The following is a 20,133-nucleotide window of genomic DNA, read 5'->3' on the forward strand; positions in this document are numbered from 1 at the left end:
GGCCAAGCTTCCCTCAGTTTCCTTGAAGTTACGAAGGATCTTCCATCCAGACTCCAAATAGGAAAATAGAAGCTGGAAGATGAGCTGCATGAAATCACCTACTACCTGCTGACATATTTGTAGTTTGTTTCCTTATTCAAGACAAAAATCAGATGATCACCATGTTTTCAAATGTGCTTTCATGGGGCACCTGGGTGGCTCAGATGCTTAAGCATCTGCCTTTGGCTCAGGTCATGATCCCGGGGTCCTGGGATGGAGCCCCACGACAAGGTCCCAGCTTGGCAGAGAGTCTGCTTCTCCTTCTCCTTCTGCCTCTCCACCAGCTGTGCTCTCTCTCTTTCTCATTCAAGTGATTAAATAAAATCTTTAAAAAAACAAAACAAAAAAAATAAAACAAATGTGCTTTCATATTCTTCAGGGAATATTATGATTTCCTATAACATACAGATTGCACACATCTCAGGATGCTTCCTCTCAGTGTAACAGCACTCCCACTGGTCTTAAGGGTGAGCTTGTTTCAAGCTTATGCACTCCGGGTTTGCTGACCTAAGTCCCTTGGTCCGGAGCAGATCTACCTGAATTTCCTTGACATTTGTAGACCCCTTGAAGGGGTTAACGCCTGACCACATTGGAAGCCGCTGTCAAGGGTGCCAGCAAGTCTGTTCGGGGTCATGTTCACACAGGACTGACAGCCTGAGCACCTGCTTCTCCTGCACAGAGCCCCCAGCCTCGCCTGCACCTCCCCCTGGAACACCCTCGGGCGGCACCTGGACGGGGAAGGTGGGCTTGAGGTGTTTGTCCGCCATCTTCGCAGGGTGCTGGCTTCCTGAAAAAAATACCTTCTTTTGCCACCATTTGCCTCTTGAGTATTGATTTTCCAGTGGTGAACAACCCAACATGAGTTCAGAACCGGTCCTCTGTCCAGTAACATGAGCATTTTTATTTGTTGGTAATTATACTACTATCATTTTCATTAATTTTAACTTGTGAAAATAATTATTATTGTAATTATTACTGAAATAATGGAAACTATATGTTAGATATTTCTAAAAATTTTACTATTTATCTTATCATTGCAATATTTTTAAACTAAATGCCCTGACCTTTCTGTAAGCAGAAAAATTAGGGATCCCTGTAAAAAAAAAAAAAAAAAAAGGGAGAGACAACTTTCCTGACCCAAAAGCAGTCATCTTAGGCCCCCAGGTTTTTTCCATTATCTGTGCCCTCAGGATCTACTTGCCCAACACACATCTTCCAGAACCTCTTAGGAAGTGTTTGAACAAAGAAATGCAACAACCACAGTAGGTAAGGATTTTAAGAGAACAAAGGGAATGCAAAATCTGCAGTCTCTACCAGACCAGGACATAGTGTAACCACATCAGAGACAATAACTCGGTGGTAAACTCCCAGGGCTGTGTCAAAAGTGAAGACTAACCGAACGCACATTCTTGAGTTCTTTTTGCAGCATGAAACCATTCCCCGCAGGGTTACTGAGGTTAAAATTGTCACCAGCAAGACCCCCACGGACACCGCTTCTTCTTCACAGGAATGTTAACCTTACATTTCAGAGGCAAACAGCACGAATGGTCCCGCAGCCGAGATGGATTTGAGCTCCTGCACCAACTCGTCCTGCGCAGAAGGACCATGGCATGTCCTCCGGTGACTCTGCCTCTTATAATGTTAACTCTCGGCCCTGGGAGGAGCACAAGCTTCAGGAACCCCCCACAGGACACAGCACAGCTGGTGTTCTCAGTCCCCCTGCACGACCTTGTGCCCACCTTTACCTGGGATGACAGAACTCCCCTTTGTGACCGGTCATCCTAACCCTGAATAATGGCACCTGCTCACCCCCCTCAGGGAGCCACAACTTGGGAAATTCTTCCCCTGATCCCCTTGTTTGCTCAGATCAAGTTTCCTCTGTGTGATGTCACCTGGGGTAGCCTCTCCCTGTACCTCCCCAAGCACACCCCTCAGGGTCGTTCCGGGACCCCTGTACCTAATGTATTTCATCCCGTCACCGGAAAACCTGCCTCCTTCTCCCTACTGTCTTCCTGTGATTTCAGTCACATTTATTCAATGTATTTGTAAGAAATTGCAGAGAAATATTAGTTGATAACTGTCATAGCAATTATCTATGTCCAATCATTTTCCCATTTATATTTATGTTAGATGCAAGTAAAAAAGGAAATAAAGTAATTAATTTTATAAGTATCTGTATTTAACAGTGGTCTTTATTATGATTTTTTTTTTACCTTAAACAAATTTTTCATGAAAAAATCTGGGTAGCTGAGGTGATATTCATCAAGAAAATTTGAAAAACCCATTATGTCTCTTAAAAACACCTGCACAATTAAGAAGACAGAGGAAAGTATGCAAGACTCACACCCTATTAACACGTGAGACAGATTATGTACCAACTTCACACAACCCGTATGAAAGAAAATTAACAAATAAGTAGAACACTAATGACTGAATCCAGACTCTCTGGTTCCCAGGCTCAGACTACAAGCCATGAGCTTCAGTGGAAAGAAAAGTCAGTTCCAGAGAAGTCTGTGGGAGACAGTAGGGGAAGGAGCAGCGGCCTGAACCACCATCCGAGGAGAGAGTCCCTGAGTGTGAAGCCACAGGACAGCAGTGGGAGACCCGAGCCCTGACCACAGGACAGGCATCCAGGGCGAGCAGGAGGGACACAGGGGGACTCAGAGGCTGTGCTGTGGGCAGATGGGGTGAGAACGTGAGGAGGGGAGCCCTGGGAACACCTCAGCGATGGGGAAAGAGGGGGAAGGAGACATTTAGCGTCTGCCAGGCACAGGGGACTAGGGAAAAGGGAAAGGACGCACAGCCGACCTCCCACCACAAGTAAAGCAAAAATGCATGAGACAAAAACTTGAAAAATGGTCTAATTAACACATAATATAATTTTCATAACACAATAAACAACCACTGGCTAATGTATTGAACAAAATGGGAGCACGCACAAATGTACAGATTACAAAGTGACAAGAAGACCAATATGGCAAAATAAATTAGGCTCATTTCGACGTCCTATGCATTAAAATTAGAACCTTACGGATGGATTAGCAAGGCCTCCGCGCAAGGGTGACGTGTACACACCTGAAGCGATCCGCATATTTCCCGATGGCGGAGCTGACGTCCCCACAGCAATGCACACGCTCCTCAGGCCGGTGAATGGAGCGCTGACAAGGGCACCTGTTCTGGGGTTCAGTCCCTGTGAAATGTGCACAGTAGGGAACTCAGTGCAGACAGGAGGGAATTGGGGGCCACAGAGGGCTGAGTGCAGGGGGACCCTGGCCTGACCGCTGGTGGGAAGGGGGATTTCTCTGCGGGTGATGGAAATGTTGTCATTTCGATCATGGGGGTGGTGGCCAAACCCCCTACGCATATTAAAAGTTACTGCATGTTTATTTATTTTACTTTACCCCAGACCCTGGGGCAGGTGCAGGTGGGCTCTACCCGTCACCCAGGTGTTCTCCTGGGACACCTGTGCCGGCTCAGGCCACAGCATGGTCTGTGTGTCTGTCCTTCCTCCTCAAGGACAGGTCTCCCCACAGAGGACTCAGTGACTGAGCCACCCAGGCGCCCAGATAAGTGATTTATTTCTGGACTCTCAAATATGTTTAAAATATCCTTACGTCTATCTTTAGGCCAGTACCACACTCTTGATTATTGTAGTTTTGTAAGTAAGTTTTAGAGAGTTTTGAAATCTGGAATTGTGAGTTCTTACAAACTTGTTCATCTCCAGGATTGTTCGGATGTTCTGAGTCCCTGTAATTGCACAGAAAATTTAAGATCCTCTTTTCAGAGTGTGCAAACAGGGATTCAGGGTTTCGAAAGGGATTGCATTTAATCCGTCCATTGCTAGGGAGAGTATTGCCTTTTTTTTTTTTTTTTCAAGTAGGCTCCACGCCCAACATGGAGCACAAACTCACAGCCCTGAAATCCAGAGTTGTGTGCTTCACCTACCAAGCCATCAAGGTGCTCCATGTATTGGCTTCTTAACAATTTACTTAGTTCTTCATTTTTTGCCAAACTAAATACAATAAAACAATAAAACATTAAGTACTAAGCATAGGTTTATCTTCTTTTGTCTTATTACAGGAAGACTATAAAGATAACCATGGGTCTATTAGTAAACCTGGTGTGTACGTTATTGAAATATGATACTATGTTTCTAGAAATTGTGAAATGTATTCCTAAATTTGCTAATCTAAAGAATACTGGCATAACAAACAGTTCACAATCGTTTACTATATAGCTTTCCCTAGAAAGTAAGGTTTCTAAGAGTTAAGAATTCTAATAAATATAATTTAGATTACTAGAAATGATAAAGAAAAAAGCTCTGTGTGCCAGGAAAGTAACACATGTGTTTTGGTGAAAAAAGATATGTGGAATGGGAACACATTTTTTGTTGAGAGAAAAGAAAAATGATTTTGTTCTAAGATAAGGCTGGTTATTTGAAGAAAGAAAATTTAAGTCTAAATTTCAAAGTATAAAAGAAAGTTGTAGTAGGTTTTTGGAAAAGGAAACTGGAAAGGAATTTTATGTGTTGTCACTACTGGTTAAAATTAAGATAAATTTAAATACCAAACTATGTGCATGCAAAATTGAAATTCTGTTTTAACTTGGTTAAAAAGTAAACATTTTTCTTGAACTATTGGTCCGCTCTTACAAAAAAAATGGTAAACAAGTTTTTATTCATTTTTAAAATTATGTGCCTAGAACACATGAGTTCTGTATTTTGCCAAAATATTTCCTATGTTTATCTGGACTTTGATGCATTAAAAATATGTTTTTAATATTTTTAAAAAATCCTACATATTGCTTACAACTCTGTAATTTTCTGCATTTACCTTTGATTTATGTTTGCGTTGTGTGTCATGGGAATAACCACATTTCCTTGTCAATTGCATCATAATGACCTCTAACTCATCCATAGCCATGGCCACAGTCATGTCTTGTCACGTACAGTTCCCATCTTACTCCGATGTTACTGCAAATTGTTACATCTTCAAGGATATTCATGGGCAGGACTTCCAAAAATGTAGGTATCTGATATCTTTGAGATAGCAAAACTAAAGAAAAAATTACCAGAACTAAGAGAAAAACTGGATTCAAACAGATCAGAAATTAATAACATGAAACTGAATGGACAGAGTAAGATAACTGTACTTTTTATGAACTCTTGTTTGAAACATTGTTGACTTTTAAAAATGTTTTCTTCCTTCAGATTTAAGGAAGCTTCTCTTAAGCGAACTGATCTATAATGAATTGATGAAATATACCTTTGTGAACAAATGAAACTATTTATCTTTTCTCCATACCTGAGAAAAGCAGGGATTCTACTTCTTCCTCTCCGTGGGGATTTACTTTAAGCGACATTTCTCCTGCCTTTGTTTCCCTCATCAGCTGACTCTGTTACCCGGGCAGCCTGCCCCTGGCACCCAGGAGTTTCTCCTCAATAGGAGAAAACCAAACAATGTCTTCCTGCTTAGGAGAGGCTGAAGGGGCTGAATTTAAGAGAATTTGGAATATTTAGTAGCCAATGTTCCTTGAGAGTAGTTCAGACTACAGTTTAGACCAAAGGAAGGAACTGACTTGGCCAAGGAGGGGGAGCTGCACAGGGAGACCCATTGCTGAGGGACAGCAGGTTTTTGTCTCACTTCCCCACAGGCCGGGAGCACTGTGTGAGCACTGAGACTATCATCCCACGATGCACAGTAATACTCAGCCTCGTCCTCAGCCTGGAGCCCAGTGATGGTCAGGGTGCCCGAGCTGCCAGACCTGGAGCCAGAGAATCGTTCAGGGATCCCTGAGGGTCGGTTGCTATCATCATAGATGACGGTTCTGGGGGCCTTTCCTGGGAGATGTTGGTACCAGCTCACATCATTACCACTCCCAATGTTGGAGCTGCTTCCAGTGCAGGAGATGGTGACCCTCTGACCCAGAGCCCCAGACATGGAGGGCGGCTGAGTCAGCACAGACTGGGCCCAGGACCCTGCAAGGGGGAGAGACACAGAGAGGGTGATGCTGGGGTCTAGAGACAAACAGAGGGAGGAGGGCCCTTCATGTCCTCCCAGGGCCCCTTCCCCTGTCCCTGCATCCAGTCACCTGTGCAGTGAGCGACGAGGCTGAGGAGGAGAGGGGACCAGGCCATGGTGGAGGTCATCACCGATCCTGCCTTCTGTGGCCCCACAGCTGAGCAGAGCCTCTCCTCATCTCTCCCTCCCCCTCTTCATCCTCTGAGAGAGGGAGGGACCGGCCAAGCAAATGAGACCCCCACCTCTCTGACCCCTCCCTGGCCCACTTTCAGTTCCCTGTGCCTGAGGATATCGGGGGGGTGGGCAGGGTAGGGGCTGTGTGGGGGCAGGGGTGGAGAGGTCAGAGCTGTGAACCCTGAGCAGAGGGCACAGGCAGGGCCATGTGGCAGGTCCCAGCACTGATCACCCCTGGTTCCTCAGAAATGGGACCAGAGTGCCCCCTGGTGTCCACATCCAGACACATCATTGTGTGACTGGTGACCACGACCCATCAGATCTATTTCCACCCCCAACGCACTGCTTTATCCACTGCTCCCTGTAATAGGGCCTGACCAGCTGTCCCTATATGTCACTTCCTATTACTTCAGAACTCACTATATGCTCATCTAACAGTCTTCAGAGTGACTCTGTACATGGCTCCCTTCTCTGTTCCTGGGTCAGGACTGAGATGGTGTCTCTACACAAACTCTTCTTAGAGATCAGGATCCAGAGCAGTGACAGGTCCCCGTGGACACAGGGTCCCTCTCTGCAGGATGCTGGGACTTTCGTCTTATGTGCTTTCTCCCTGATTTCCAGAGCTCTCCTTCCTCTGAGGTCCTCACAGCACTGAGGAGACGGGGAACTCTTCTCCCCAGATTGTGTGTAGAAGCCATCACATGCATTCCTAGAGGGTCACACACTGAACATCTTTGTCACCTGTCACTGTTTCCCTCCGCTTGAAACAACAGTTGTCCACACACTGGGCAGGGATGTCCTCCCAGCTCCGTCCTCCCAGCACAGACACGAGTCTGCAGGAGCCCTGCCATGTGCGTGTGTGTGGCCCTGACCTCAGAGCACAAAGGACAAACGTGCTGGAAGTTCTAGCAGGGAAGGAGTGACAGCTGCATGACAAGAATCCAGAGGAAGAGGTTATGTACTGGTCATCTTTGGCCAACCGTGCACTTAAAATGCATGAATGTTCTTTTCAAGAAACTCTTCTCAATAATACTGATTCAAGCTCAATGGCAGCGCCGTGGTGAAGATGCAGGTGCAATCACGAGTATGTCGTTCCCAGATCCGGGCTTGTTGCAGGGACAATGTGGATGGAAACTGTGGTTACATACATCACTGCAGGACAGAGAAGAAGTATGACTTTGGCTTTCCTTTGAATAGACTTCTATAAACATTTTCTGAAAGCATTTGTCTTATTTTTTTTCCCTAAGATTGCATCGTGGCTCTGGTCGTGCAGGTGGGAAAGCCGGAAGTGGTGCCCATGACCCCCAGGAGGGACCTGCTTCTACGAACTTCCGAGCCCTCTGGTGATGGAATCCCCAAACACAGACAGAGCTTCCAGGACGGAGCAAGCGAGCGCCACACTCACATCCGGGGTGGGCTCAGCCGTGGTCTCAGCCGCCTGTGTCCAGCATGTTCAGGAGAGAGCAGGTGCTCGTTCAGACCCCCAGGAGCAGAAGTATGAATTTCTATCAGCAAAAGCCACCTGGACCCAGAAGTTTCTGTCCAAGGTCACATGGGACTGGTGAAGAGGTGTAGATAAGGAGGACCGTGTCCCTGAGCTCACAGACCCTGTGCTTCTGAGTTGTGACAGAAGACTGAGCAGAGGTCCAGCCTGGCTGGAGGTGTCACTGGGCTGACTGAGGGAGCGACAGCCCAGCCCTGAGAGCGCAGGGGGTTTGTGTCTCACATCCCCATGGGCCACGTGCTCCGTGGGAGCCGCACTGAGGCTGGGGTCCCAGATTCAATGTACTGACCCACCTCCCACACGGACTGGAGCCCAGAGGTGGTGGGGGCTGAGCTGTCCATGGGGACAGAGACTGCGCCTGGGATTCCTGACATCAGCCTGGTCCCAGGAGAGCAGGTGTTCAGGGCACGTCCTGGCTGCCCTGGTGACATGAGCTTAGTCACACTGGTTGTCCCTGGGGTTTCCTCGGATGGGGATTCTGCCTCTTGGACATTGTGACTCTGAGGATGACGGGTGAGCAGGGGTTGAGCCTGACTTCTGGATGGATGGAAAAGCCCAGAAACAGCAGAATGGCGCACAGTACACCCTCAGAGAGAGGAGACAGCTGTGTGTGTGTGTGTGTGTGTGTGTGACGAAAAATGAGGCAATGACCCCCTGTGTCTCTTACGTCTTCTCCTGAGGGATGGTTCTCCATGAAGCTGAATGTGGATTTAAAGGGCAAGTGTCTCAAACACCTTTTCCTGGGAGAGGATTTATTTTAGGCAGTGAGGACTCAGTTGAAAACAGACCCGTTAACAACTTGCTGAATCAGAAGGCCTGGTCTTGTCGAGGGACAGCAATCTGTCCATTTCATCTCCTCAGGGCTCCATCCACGGAGTGGCATAAGAGGGATTTAAAGAGAGGCTTCCTCATAGTGGAGAATCAGTTATTTGACCCAGTGGAAATAAGACTGGGGTAGTTTTGCCCCAGGAGTATTTGGAAATCCCCTGTGCAGTGAGTAAGGAGGGTGAGGAGCAGAGAAGCAAACCCCATGGTAGAGACACTCCAGTCTCCTGCTGACCCTACGGCGAGGCCCTGAACCCACACACTGTTCCTATGTGTCTCCCTGATCCTCAGGGTAAGGGGTCTCCTTGCGGTTCTGCCCCTTTCTGGGGGCCATGCGAGCACCCCCTCAACCTATGCCTGGGCTCCAGCTGAGCCAAAGAGAATGTAGAAGTGGGGAGGGCTTCACCCCAGGGATGACATCCGAGCACCTGCAGGAGGCAGGGAGACACATCTCCTCTGAGGAACGGGGAGCACGGCCGCCCTCTGGTGGCCGCCAGAGACATGTCCACCCAGGGCTGGAGCTGGTGTCCAGGGCTCCTGTCCCCTCATCCCCCACTGGTCACTGTTTCAGCCTCTTCAGATGGGCTTCTTCCACTTAGAAATGTCACTTAGAGATATGCACGGGGTCGCCTGGGTGGCCCAGTCAGTTAGGCGTCCAACTCTTCATTTCACTGCTGTTCATGAGCTCAGGTTCCTGAGATCCAGCCATGCTTCAGGCTCAGCACACAGCTCAGAGTCCGCTGGAGAATCCCTCTCTCCCTCCCTCTGCCCCTCCCCCTGCCCCAGCTCTATAAATAAATAAGTAAGTAAGTAAGTAAATAAATAAATAAATAAATAAAATCTTTAAAAAAAGGAAATATGCATGGATGTTTCCTCCATCTTTTTCTGTGGCCTATTCACTTCTCTCTTTTTATTGCTGAATCATATTCGATGTAAAAACCTACCAGAGTATTTTTACCCATTCGTCTTTTAAAGGATATACATTTTCTTCAAATCTTGGCCATCATAAATAAATGAACAATAAACATATTCTTGTGGGGACATAAGTAACCTATATAGAAAAATACCTAGGAGCATGATGCCAGTATTGTATTATATAAAATTATATTTAAGTTTGTGAGAACCTGCCAAGGCATCTTCCAAAGTGGCTGGGGCATTGGCATTCCCACCAGCAATGACTGAGAGTTCCTGCTGCCCCACATCCTGGGCAGAGTCTGAGCTGTCATTGTATTGAATTTTAGCCATGCTGATGGGAGTCTAGTGCACCTCACTATTTCAATTTGTAATCCCCCAATGACATATTACCTGTGTAATAGTCATTTGTGTACCTTCCTTGGTAAGGGGTCTATTCAGATCTGCTCACTGGGGAGGCCCTGCCCAGTCTCCTGGGTCACATATCCTCCACTACGACAGTCCTTGTCATTCCAACTCAGCAACTGTGGAGGACATTTTGCTTCTGCAAAGACACTTTTGCACTGGGAGACCAATACCTCCAAAAGGAGCTATTTTCATTGACTTTATAAATGTGCATTGACGTGAGTCCAGATATTAAAACCCTCTGGTTCTAGTAGGATATGTAAAGTTAGAAGCCATAGTCTGAGCTGTTGTTGGTCCCCGGAAGGAACAGAGGACTGATGAATAAGACCAGGGCAGGGGTGGAGGGTGCATTTTTCACAAGTCCTGATGAATCCGGAGCTCCTGTGACATTTGGTTGTGAGGAGCTCTACAGCAATGATGACCAGCCTCCCTTCGGGCTGGAGCCCAGAGGAGGTTAAAGAGGTTTTCTTAACACCCCTGGATCTGGACCATGAGGCTTGAACATCCTGGGTGGTCCCTCACTGCTCTCCTAGGTCACAATACAGGGGCTCTGCCTGGGAACCCTTGTACCATTGCTATGGGAACACCCAGTGTTTCTGCTGCTTCTGAGTAAGAAGAGGTGACCTGGTATCTGGGGTCATCAAAGCTTCGCCGGGTGACTGATACATGACCATGTGGGGGAGTTCCTATTCTGACGTTTCACAGGCCCCCTGGATTATGGGAAAGTTCCAATGGGGTCTGAGGGGACATGGACAGAGTCAGTCCCTGTGGGCTCAGGAAACCCACTCACAGGAGTCTCCATAGGCCCTGGTGGCCGCTGTGCTAGAGCCTGATCCAGGGACCTACAGGATCACCCACTTCCGTTGTGGAGGCTCAGCATCTTCCCAGCAACAGTGGGGCCTATACGTGTTTGTTAAATATGCACCTGAGTATTTCATTGTCGAGTGGCATAATGATATTTTAATTCTGCTTTCACGTGCTGATTGCTATCTATACCTATATATCTACATCTGTCTATCTATGATCTTTCTGTGTCGATCTTGTATCAAATCACCTTCCTCGTATTACTTATTACTCTTTGAATTTATATATTTATATACATGTTTGTAGTTTCTTTGTATTTTTCATGGGGACCATTCTCTACCCTGAAACTAGGGAATTTTCTCTTGTTCTTTTTAGTCTGTGTGCTTTTCATTATTTTTCCTGCCTTATGGTTCTATCTGGAGCATCTAGTACTATGTTGAACGGCCATGGTGAGATTGGATATGACTATCTGGGTCTCTACTCCAAGTGGAAGCTCTCAGGGATTCACCTTCATGTGTGTTAGCTGTAGGTGTTTCCTAGATTTATTTATAAGCTTATGATGTTCTCCCCTATGTTTTACTCTCTGAGAATTTTTTTTGTAAAATTCTCCTTCATAAATTCTTGCTCATTATCATGAATGGGTTTTGAATTCTGTCAGATGATTTTTCCCTATTGGTTGATAAGATTATGTTTTTCTTCTTTAGCTTGTTACATGACGTTATATTGATTGATTTTTGAATATAAAACTGTCTTTGCATCCCTGCAATAAAACCCCTTTTGGTCCTGGAATATACCTCTTGATAAATATATATACATATATCAAGTAGAAATGTATATAATTGGAATAATTCAATGTATATAATTAGAAAATATAATATAAACATAAAAAAACAGAATACAGTTATATATACTATAATATATACATATATACACATATATATTCTGTTTTCTAATATTTCTTAAGAATTTTTGTGTCCCTATTTGTGACGGATATTCCTTTTTTCTTTTTTTCCGCGAAGAATTGTTGGCACCAGCTACCGACTGAACAATTTAGGAAGACTTGTTACCTTTGCCAAATTAAACATTGTGATCAAAAAGCAAGGAATATCTATTCATTTAATCAAGTTTTCATTAATTTCTCTTACAATGCTTTGCAATTTTCCATGTGCAAGTCTTTCAATTTTTCTAAAATTAATCCCTGATAATTTCATAATTATGTCATTATAAACGGTATTTTGTCTGTTTTTATGTATTAAAGGTTTTATTTATTTAATTATTTATTTATTTATTGAGTGAGTGAGTGAGTGAGTGAGAGAGTGAGCAAGAGAGAGAGAGAGACAGAGCACAAGTGGGGGTAGGGGCAGAGGGAGAAGGAGAAGCAGACTGTCCCACTGAGCGGGGAGCCTGACACAGGGCTGGATCCCAGGACCCTGGGATCATGACCGGAGGCGAATGCAGACGCTTAACTGACTGAGACACCCAGGGGCCCCTGGTTTTATTTTTAATTGTTAATGACCTGTTGCTTCTATATAGAATAGCATTTACTTCTGCATGTCGGTTTTGTAACCGGAAGCCCACGAAGAAGCACTTAGACGGAAGCAGGGCTGAGCCAGCGCTGCGGCCAGAGCTGAAGTCAGCACATCTGGGCCTCTGACATCTCCAGCGAATGTTTTTTTAAATTTTTAACCTTTTATTTTAAAGTAATTTCTACACCTAAAGTGGAGCTCGCACTCACGTCCTGAGAGCAAGAGTTCCATCCTCTACTCACTGAGCCAGCCAGGCGCCCCTCCACTGAGTAACTTTGAGCTCTGAGCAAGCCAGTTTTGCCTTTGGAAACAGGAGCACAGTGAGAATAAGTTATCAATCCCAACATATACTGGAAGGAAAATCATCTCATTCCAGGACAACTAAGGGTCTGTTGAAGATCTGACAACAGAAGTCAGCCCTCCTGGGCCACCTGACAGGGTATGTCACCAGGCCTGGAGACCGGAGGGGGTTTTGTCTCCCTTCCCTATGGATCTGGAGCACTGTGTACAGATTGATACTATCTTAGCATGTGTGACAGTGACTGTCCCCTTGTCCTCACACTGGAGTCCAGACATATCAGAACGCATGAACACACTGGAGTTCAGAGATGTCAGAGCACATGAACTGGTCAAGACATCTTTGGATCCAGGAAATGATGGGGGCCAAGGATCCCTAGCTGAATCTCAGGAGATACCAGGGAGGGCTCCCCGGGGTCTCCTGGTGCCAGTATGTGTATATATATATATACACACACATACATTTTTTTTAACAACAATGATGTCACTTGTCAGGGTGCATATAAGTCTGACAGATTCCCCCAGGGATGCAGAGAATGAGGGTCACTGGGTCAGCACAGGCTGGGAGAAGGAACCTGCAAACACAGACATGCATGGGTGATGGGGCAGGCATGGAGGTGAAGCTTCTTGGGGCATCTGGATCCAAAGGGGTTGACATCGTCTTGGGGGCTGCAGCAGATCATGGAGGATAGTTCTCACCTGTGCAGGAAGAGGGGAACACAAGAAGGAGAAGTCTACACCATGGTGGACACAGTCCTGCTGAGACCCCACGGGTGGAGCTGGCCTCACCCAGGTATCTCTTATTCCCTTCAGTGGCCCCTAGGAGGAGGGGCTATTCCAGTACATTTGGGTTGCATTTTCTCATTCTCGATGTATCTTTTGGTGTACAAAAATAGTAGTTTTGGAGAAGTCCAATTGAACATTTTCCCCCTATTTTAGCTGGACCTTTTTTTTTTAAGATTTTATTTACTTATTTTACACACACACACACACACACACACACACACATACACAGACAATGAGAGAGAGAGAGAGAGCACGGACAGGGAGGGCACCAGACAGAGGGAGAGGGAGGATCAGGCTCCCCACTGAGCAAGGAGCCCAATGTGGGGCTCGAACCAGGACCCTGGGATCATGACCTCAGCCAAAGGCAGACGCTTAACCTACTGAGCCACCCAGGCGCCCCTGCTGGTGCTTTTGATGTCATATGTAAAGAATCCACTGCCAAGTCAAAACTCACAGATATTTCCTTCTCTGTTTGCTTCTAAGACTTTAATACTTTTAGCCCTTAAATATAGATCTTTGTTCCATTTTACATTCATTTTTATAGATGCTATGCGGTAAGGGTCTAATCGCATTCTTTGCCAGTGGACATCTAGTTGCACCAGCACCATTGTTGGAGAGACCATTTTATCCACATTAAATTCTCTTAGCAGCCTTTTGAAAATCTATCGACCACAGATGAGTGACTTATTTTTTTTTTAAGATTTTAATTATTTGACAGAGAGAGACACAGCGAGAGAGGGAACACAAGCAGGGGGAGTGGGAGAGGGAGAAGCGGGCTTCCCACGGAGCAGGGAGCCCGATGCGGGGCTCGATCCCAGGACCCTGGGACCATGACCCGAGACAGAGGCAGACGCTTAATGACTGAGCCACCCAGGCGTCCCAGATAAGTGATTTATTTCTGAACTCTCAAATATGTTTAATATATCCTTATGTCTATCGTTAGACCAGTACCACACTCTTGATTATTGTAGCTTTGTAAGTAAGTTTTGGAGAGTTTTGAAATCTTGAATTGTGAGTTCTTACAAATTTGTTCATCTTCAGGATTGTTCAGATGTTCTGAGTCCCTGTAATTGCACAGAAAATTTAAGATCCTCTTTTTGGAGTGTGCAAACACGCATTCAGGGGTTCGATAGGAATTGCATTGAATCTATCCATTGCTAGGGAGAGTATTCCCCCTTTTTTTTTTTTGCAAGTAGGCTCCATGCCCAGCATGGAGCACAAACCCACAACCCTGAAATCCAGAGTTGTGTGCTTCACCTACCGAGCCATCAAGGTGCTCCACGTATTGGCTTCTTAACAATTTACTTAGCTCTTCATTTTTTTGCTAAACTAAATACAATAAAAAAATAAAACACTAGGTACTCACCATAGGTTTATCTTCTTTTGTCTTATTACAGGAAAACTATAAAGATAACCATGGGTCCATTAGTAAACGTGGTGTGTACGTTTGTGAAATATGGTACTATGTTTCTAGAAATTGTGAAATGTATTCCTAAATTTGCTAATCTAAAGAATACTGGCATAACAAACAGTTCGCAATCGTTTACTATATAGCTTTACCTAGAAGGTAAGGTTTCTAAGACTTAAGAATTCTAATAAATATAATTTAGACTACTAGAAATGATAAAGAAAAAAGCTCTGTGTGCCAGGAGAGTAAGACATGTGTTTTTGGTGAAAAAAGGTATGTGGAATGGGAACACATTTTTTGTTGAGGGAAAAGAAAAATGATTTTGTCCTAACATAAGGCTGGTTAGTTGAAGAAAGAAAATTTAAGTCTAAATTTCAATGTATAAAAGAAAGTTGTAGTAGGTTTTTGGAAAAGGAAGCTGGAAAGGAATTTTATGTGTTGTCAATACTGGTTAAAATTAAGATAAATTTAAATACCAAACTGTGTGGATGCAAAATTGAAATTCTGTTTTAACTTGGTTAAAAAGTAAACATTTTTCTTGAACTATTGGTCCGCTATTACAAAAAAAATGGTAAACAAGTTTTTATTCATTTTTAAAATTATGTGCCTAGAACACATGAGTTCTGTATTTTGCCAAGATATTTCCTATGTTTATCTGAACTTTGATGCATTAAAAGTATGTTTTAATATTTTTTAAAAATCCTACGTATTGCTTACAACTCTGTAACTTTCTGTATTTACCTTTGATTTATGTTTGCGTTGTGTGTCACGGGAATAACCACATTTCCTTGTCAATTGCAACGTAATGACCTCTAACTCATCCATAGCCATGGCCACAGTCATGTCTTGTCACGTACAGTTACCATCGTACTCTGATGTTACTGCAAATTCTTAAATCTTCAAGGATATTCATGGGAAGGACTTCAAAAAATGTAGGTATCTGATACCTTTGAGATAGCAAAACTAAAGAAAAAATTACCAGAACTAAGAGAAAAGCTGGATTCAAACAGATCAGAAATTAATAACATGAAACTGAATGGACAGAGGAAGATACTTGTACTTTTTATGAACTCTTGTTTGAAACATTGTTGACTTTTAAAAATGTTTTCTTCCTTCAGATTTAAGGAAGCTTCTCTTAAGCGAACTGATCTATAATGAATTGATGAAATATACCTTTGTGAACAAATGAAACTATTTATCTTTTCTCCATACCCGAGAAAAGCAGGGATTCTACTTCTTCCTCTCCGTGGGGATTTACTTTAAGCGACATTTCTCCTGCCTTTGTTTCCCTCATCAGCAGACTCTGTTACCCGGGCAGCCTGCCCCTGGCACCCAGGAGTTAATCCTCAATAGGAGAAAACCAAACAGTGTCTTCCTGCTTAGGAGAGGTTGAAGGGGCTGAATTTAAGAGAATTTGGAATATTTTGTAGCCAATGTTCCTTGAGATTAGTTCAGACTACAGTGTAGACCAAACAAAAGAAGGAGCTGACTTGGCCAAGGAGGGGGAGCTGCACAGGGACACCCGTTGCTGAGGGACAGCAGGTTTTTGTCTCACTTCCCCACAGGCCGGGAGCACTGTGTGAGTACTGAGACTATCATCCCATGATGCACAGTAATACTCAGCCTCGTCCTCAGCCTGGAGCCCAGTGATGGTCAGGGTGCCCAAGCTGCCAGACCTGGAGCCAGAGAATCGATCCGGGACCCCTGAGGGTCGGTTGCTATTATAATAGATGATGATTCTGGGGGCCTTTCCTGGGAGCTGTTGGAGCCAGCTCACACCATTACCACTCCCAATGTTGGAGCTGCTTCCAGTGCAGGAGATGGTGACCCTCTGGCCCAGAGCCCCAGACACGGAGGCGGCTGAGTCAGCACAGACTGGGCCCAGGACCCTGCAAGGGGGAGAGACACAGACAGGGTGATGCTGGGGCCTAGAGACAAGAGGAGGAAGCAGGATCCACATGGCCTCCCAGGACCCCTTCCCCGTCCCTGCATCCAGTCACCTGTGCAGTGAGCGAGGAGGCTGAGGAGGAGAGGGGACCAGGCCATGGTGGAGGTCATCACCAATCCTGCCTTCTGTGGCCCCACAGCTGAGCAGAGCCTCCCCTCATCTCTCCCTTCCCCTCTTCATCCTCTGAGAGAGTGAGGGCCCATCCATGCAAATGAGACCCCCAGCTCTCTGACCCCTCCCTGGCCCAGTTTCGGTTCCCTGTGCCTGAGGATGTCAGGGGCAGTGGGCAGGGTAGGGGCTGTGTGGGGGCAGGGGTGGAGAGGTCAGAGCTGTGAACCCTGAGCAGAGGGCACAGGCAGGGCCATGTGGCAGGTCCCAGCACTGATCAACCTGGCTCCTCAGAAATTGGACCAGAGTGCCCCCTGGTGTCCAGACCCAGACACATCATTGTGTGACTGGTGACCACGACCCTTCAGATCTATTTCCACCCCCACCCCACTGCTTTGTCCACTGCTCCCTACAATAGGGCCTGACCAGCTGTCCCTATATGTCACCTCCCATTACTTCAGGACTCACTATATGCTCATCTAACAGTCTTCAGAGTGACTCTGTACATGGCTCCCTTCTCTGTTCCTGGGTCAGGACTGAGATGGTGTCTCTATACAAACTCTTCTTAGAGATCAGGATCCAGAGCAGTGACGGGTCCCCGTGGACACAGGGTCGCTTCTGTGCAGGATGCTGGGACTTTCGTCTTATGTGCTTTCTGCTTGTTTTCCAGAGCTCTCCTTCCTCTGAGGTCCTCAGAACACTGAGGAGATGGGGAACTCTTCTCCCCAGATTGTGTGTAGAAGCCATCACATGCATTCCTAGAGGGTCACACACTGAACATCTTTGTCACCTGTCACTGTTTCCCTCTGCTTGAAGCAACAGTTGTCCACACATTGGGCAGGGATGTCCTCCCAGCTCCGTCCTCCCAGCACAGACACGAGTCTACAGGAGCCCTGCCACGTGAGTGTGTGTGGCCCTGACCTCAGAGCACAAAGGACAAACGTGCTGGAAGTTCTAGCAGGGAAGGAGTGACAGCTGCATGACAAGAATCCAGAGGAAGAGGTTATGCACTGGTCACCACTTGGCCAACCGGGCACTTAAAATGCATGAATGTTCTTTTCAAGAAACTCTTCTCAATAATACTGATTCAAGCTCAATGGCAGCGCCATGGTGAAGATGCAGGTGCAATCACTAGTATGTCGTTCCCAGATCCGGGCTTGTTGCAGGGACAATGTGGATGGAAACTGTGGTTACATACATCACTGCAGAACAGAGAAGAAGTATGACTTTGGCTTTCCTTTGAATAGACGTCTATAAACATTTTCTGAAAGCATTTGTCTTATTTTTTTCCCTAAGATTGCATCGTGGCTCTGGTCGTGCAGGTGAGAAAGCCGGAAGTGGTGTCCATGACCCCCCAGGAGGGACCTGTTTCTACGAACTTCCGAGCCCTCTGGTGATGGAATCCCCAAACACAGACAGAGCTTCCAGGACGGAGCAAGCGAGCGCCACACTCACATCTGGGGTGGGCTCAGCTGTGGTCTCAGCCGCCTGTGTCCAGCATGTTCAGGAGAGAGCAGGTGCTCGTTCAGACCCCCAGGAGCAGAAGTATGAATTTCTATCAGCAAAAGCCACCTGGACCCAGAAGTTTCTGTCCAAGGTCACATGGGACTGGTGAAGAGGTGCAGATAAGGAGGACCGTGTCCCTGAGCTCACAGACCCTGTGCTTCTGAGTTGTGACAGAAGACTGAGCAGAGGTCCAGCCTGGCTGGAGGTGTCACTGGGGAGACTGAGGGAGCAACAGCCCAGCCCTGAGAGCGCAGGGGGTTTGTGTCTCACATCCCCATGGGCCACGTGCTCCGTGGGAGCCGCACTGAGGCTGGGGTCCCAGATTCAATGTACTGACCCGCCTCCCACACGGACTGGGGCCCAGAGGTGGTGGGGGCTGAGCTGCCCATGGGGACAGAGACTGCACCTGGGATTCCTGACATCAGTCTGGTCCCAGGAGAGCAGGTGTTCAGGGCACATCCTGGCTGCCCTGGTGACATGACCTTAGTCACACTGGTTGTCCCTGGGGTTTCCTCGGATGGGGACTCTGCCTCTTGGACATTGTGACTCTGAGGATGACGGGTGAGCACGGGTTGAGCCTGACTTCTGGATGGATGGAAAAGCCCAGAAACAGCAGAATGGGGCACAGTACACCCTCAGAGAGAGGAGATAGCTGTGTGTGTGTGTGTGTGTGTGTGTGTGACCAAAAATGAGGCAATGACCCCCCGTGTCTCTTACGTCTTCTTCTGAGGGATGGTTCTCCATGAAGCTGAATCTGGATTTAAAGGGCAAGTGTCTCAAAGACGTTTTCCTGGGAGACGATTTATTTTAGGCAGTGAGGACTCAGTTGAAAACAGACCTGTTAACAACTTGCTGAATCAGAAGGCCCGGGCTTGTCGAGGGACAGCAATCTGTCCATTTCATCTCCTCAGGGCTCCATCCACGGAGTGGCATAAGAGGGATTTAAAGAAAGGCTTCCTCATAGTGGAGAATAAGTTATTTGACCGAGTGGAAATAATACTGGGGTAGTTTTGCCCCAGGAGTATTTGGAAATCCCCTGTGCCGTGAGTGAGGAGGGTGAGGAGCAGAGAAGCAAACCCCATGGTAGAGACACCCCAGTCTCCTGATGACCCTACGGCGAGGCCCTGAACCCACACACTGTTCCTATGTGTCTCCCTGATCCTCAGGGTAAGGGGTCTCCTTGCGGTTCTGCCCCTTTCTGGGGGCCATGCGAGCACCCCCTCAATGCCTGGGCTCCAGCTGAGCCAAAGAGAATGTAGAAGTGGGGAGGGCTTCACCCCAGGGATGACACCAGAGCACCTGCAGGAGGCAGGGAGACACATCTCCGCTGAGGAATGGGGAGCACCAGCGCCCTCTGGTGGACGCAAGAGACATGTCCACCCAGGCCTGGATCTGGTGTCCAGGGCTCCTGTCCCCTCATCCCCCACTGGTCACTGTTTCAGCCTCTTCAGATGGGCTTCTTCCACTTAGAAATGTCACTTAGAGATATGCACGGGGGCGCCTGGGTGGCTCAGTCAGTTAGGCGTCCAACTCTTCGTTTCACTGCTGTTCATGAGCTCAGGTTCCTGAGATCCAGCCATGCTTCAGGCTCAGCACACAGCTCAGAGTCCGCTGGAGAATCTCTCTCTCCCTCCCTCTGCCCCTCCCCCTGCCCCAGCTCTATAAATAAATAAGTAAGTAAGTAAATAAATAAATAAAATCTTTAAAAAAAGGAAATATGCATGGATGTTTCCTCCATCTTTTTCTGTAGCCTATTCACTTCTCTCTTTTTATTGCTGAATCATATTCGATGTAAAAACCTACCAGAGTATTTTTACCCATTCGTCTTTTAAAGGATATACATTTTCTTCAAATCTTGGCCATCATAAATA

General features: G+C 46.5%; 1 non-coding gene across 1 annotated transcript; it reads left to right on the forward strand.

Annotated features, from left to right (window-relative positions):
* The first annotated feature begins 3,028 nt into the window (after window positions 1–3,028).
* Window positions 3,029–3,134, forward strand: LOC144379962 (U6 spliceosomal RNA). Its single transcript, XR_013443582.1, has one exon. It is a non-coding gene; the product is annotated as a U6 spliceosomal RNA (small nuclear RNA).
* Window positions 3,135–20,133: the final 16,999 nt, after the last annotated feature.

This window comes from Halichoerus grypus, chromosome 13 (genome assembly GCF_964656455.1).
Source record: "Halichoerus grypus chromosome 13, mHalGry1.hap1.1, whole genome shotgun sequence".
Classification (NCBI taxonomy): domain Eukaryota; kingdom Metazoa; phylum Chordata; class Mammalia; order Carnivora; family Phocidae; genus Halichoerus; species Halichoerus grypus.